Below are 3312 nucleotides of genomic sequence, written 5' to 3' on the forward strand. Positions count from 1 at the left end.
TATTTTGTTTTGTTTGTTTATTTGTCTCGCCTGAAAGAAATCCTATGAGATTCATTTTAAAAAGCTAGTAATATATTAGATGAATTAGCAAGATTGTAGGATACAAGACCAATATACAAAATCCACTCTATGTCAATACACTAGTAAAAATCAATTAGAAAGTTAAATAAAATAATGCCATTTGCCATAGCATCACAAAATTAAATGTTTATGGTAAAGCTGACAACCTATACACTGAAATACTGGTGAGAGAAATTTAAAAGTTTCAAATAAATGAAGAGATTTACTGAGGTCATGTCCCAGAAGATTCAATATTTTAAAATGTTAATTCCTCATAATTTTTTCTTAGTTTCAATGCGAAGTTTATCCAAGTTTAAGCAGAATATTTTCTAGAAATTAAGAAGCTAATTCCAAAATAATGGGTACATTTCAAACAGCATTAAAATAAAAAAAAAATCAAAATTTAAGAACTTATATTACCTGGCCTCAAGACTTATTACAATACTATATTAATCAAGACAGTGTGCTATTGCTGTGTGAATAAATATATCAATGTAAAAGAAAAAATCTAGAATTAGACCTATAAATATATGGTCAGTTGATTTTTGTCAAAGTTACAAAGTCAATTCAATGGAGAACATAATCTTTTAATGAATGATACTGAAAACTTGAATATCCTTATGCAATAAATACATTAATAAACTTAGATCTTTACTTCTCATCACATATTAAAATTAACAATAATTAAATTATAGGTTTGCAGTCTCCGGCCATGGCACCATGAATATGCTCGAATCTCATTTGATCTCAGAAGCTAAGCAGGGTCGGGCCTGATTAGTACTTGGATGGGAGACCAACTAGGAAGACCAGGTGCTGTAGGCGATTAAAAAAACATTATAGATTTAAGTGCAAAACCTAAAGTTATAAAACTTCCGGAGAAAACACAACATCTAACCTTGGGTTGGGCAAAGCTTTTTAGACACAACATTGAAAACACAATTTGCCGCGTCCAGCAAGTGGCGAATCCTGCCACGTCCAGTGCGGTCCTGGAAAATAATCCTGAGTGGGAACAGAAGTAGAATGAGAAAAGAAAAAAGACAGAAAGCTGGGATCGGGTGGCCCACTATCCACTGATGATGGAGTAGAGAGCGATTTTCTTTTTGCAAGTTGCTTTTATACAAGAGCAGACATTTGCTGGCTAAAATGAGATAATCTCCACCCAGCCTTCATGTCCTACTATAATCATTTGCATTTCCGTAGGGTAACCCCCACCCTACACACACTGCTAAAATCATTTGCATTTCAACACCCGCATTGTTCTCCAATCTCTTCCTACTTCCCATTTTTAGGAGGATTCCCGGAGGCGAGGCGATCCTTGGTTGGCCTCACAGATTGCAAGGACCTTGTCAGCTTGCAATCCGCTCTCCACGATTCACACGAGAAAAAATTAATACATTATACTTCTTTAAAATTAAAATTTCTACTCTTTGAAAAGGCACTATCAAGAAAGTGATGAGAAAAGCACAGACTAACAGAAATCATCAGGAAGTCACCTATTTGAGAAAGTACTTGAATTCAGAATATAAAAAGACATCTCGAGATGTCATCGAACAAGCAATTCGACGAATGGGAGTATAGTTTGACACTTCATCAGTGAATATATACATATAGCAAATAGGCATCTGAAAAAATATTCAACATATTAGCCATTAGGAAAACACAAATTAAAACCATAATAAGATAATAGTATACACCTGTTAGCGTGTTTAAAATTAAAACGACTGATCATACTAAATGTTCGTGAGGATGTGAAACAAATGGAACTCTCGTGAACTGCTGCTAGCAACATGAAATGGTATATTTACTTGTGCAGTCACAGGCTCATTAAAAGTTAAAGATATACCCAGCACATAAACCAGATATTTTAACCTAGGCATTCAGAAAAGAAAGTCTCTGTCCAAACAAAGATCGGTACACAGACATTTATAGCAGTTTTATTCATAATATTTCAAAACCAAAATCAACACAGAGTCAATAAGTATATGAATAAACAAATTATGCTATTTCCATACAGTGGAATACTGCTATTCAATCGAAGAATAAACTGCAGATACACATGACGGCATGGATGTATCTCAGAGTCATTGTACTGAGTGAAAAAAAGGCAGACGAGGAAAGAATACGAACTGTACCATTCTGTTTCTACAAATGCGAACTAACCCACACGGATGGAGCAGGTTACTGGTTGCCTGGAGAAGGGGCAGCAAGCGTGGACGGGAGGTATACAAATGTTACAGCGGTGCACAGGAAAAATCTTGGTGCTGATGGATGTGTTTATCATCTACACAGTGGTAGTGGTTTCACAGTTGCATACTTATATTGGCACTTATCAATGTGTGTACTTTAACTACGAGCACTGTATCGTGTGATGATTCTATTTCAATGAAGGTGTTAAACATTAAAAAACTTAAACAACAAAAATCGATAAGTTAGTCTTCAAAAAAGTTAAAACTCTTATTTTGTCAAGACTCAAAGAAGAAAATGAAAAGTCAGGGCACTCAATTAGAGAAAATGTTTTGTTTTGTTTTTTTAATGATATTGATTCGACAGAGGACTTACTTTCAGAATATTTAAAAAGCTTATACAACTTAGAATAATTTAATGAGCCAGTTTCTCAAATGGTCAAATGATTTGAGTAGATACTTCAAAAGAGAAAATAGAGAGGAGGCCCAAAATGTGTAACAACATATTCGGTATCGCTAGTCATTAGGGAAATGCAAACGTAAATCACTGTGAGAGGCCACGGCGAAACTTAGGATGGCTAAGTTTAAAAAGATGTAGACTAGCTTGTGTCGGTTAGGGTGTAGAGTGTTTTAACACTGATGGGAATGTGAAGTGGTATAAGCATTTTGGAAAACAGTACATTATAAAATTCAACATACGAATACCACATTATGCCTTCCATCGCCGAAGTAAAAATAGCGAAAACCTAGGCCCACACAAAGACATGTACCTGGATGCTCATTGCCCTTTATTCATATTGGCCCCAAACTGGAGACGAACCCAGATGTTCTGCAGCCATTGCATGTAACCAATAAACAGTGTGTGGGGGGTAAACAAACAACTGATGCCTTCAGAATCTCAGGGAATTTGCACAGCTGCATGACGAGTGAAAGACACCAGTGCCTAAAGAGTGTGCATTATATCGTTCCATTTATGTTAGATTCTAGAACAGGTAAAAGTAATCTCTGGTGGCAAGAGGCTGATCAGAGGTTGCCTGGGGCCTGCTTTGGGGAGGGGCTTGATTGTAAA

The 3312-nt window shown here is 35.9% G+C and overlaps 1 pseudogene; it reads left to right on the plus strand.

Annotated features, from left to right (window-relative positions):
- The first annotated feature begins 762 nt into the window (after nt 1–762).
- LOC120582986 (uncharacterized) lies at nt 763–882 on the plus strand (annotated as a pseudogene).
- Nucleotides 883–3312: the final 2430 nt, after the last annotated feature.

The sequence above is a fragment of the Pteropus medius genome, unplaced genomic scaffold, assembly GCF_902729225.1.
Source record: "Pteropus medius unplaced genomic scaffold, Ma_sr-lr_union100, whole genome shotgun sequence".
NCBI classification, from domain to species: domain Eukaryota; kingdom Metazoa; phylum Chordata; class Mammalia; order Chiroptera; family Pteropodidae; genus Pteropus; species Pteropus medius.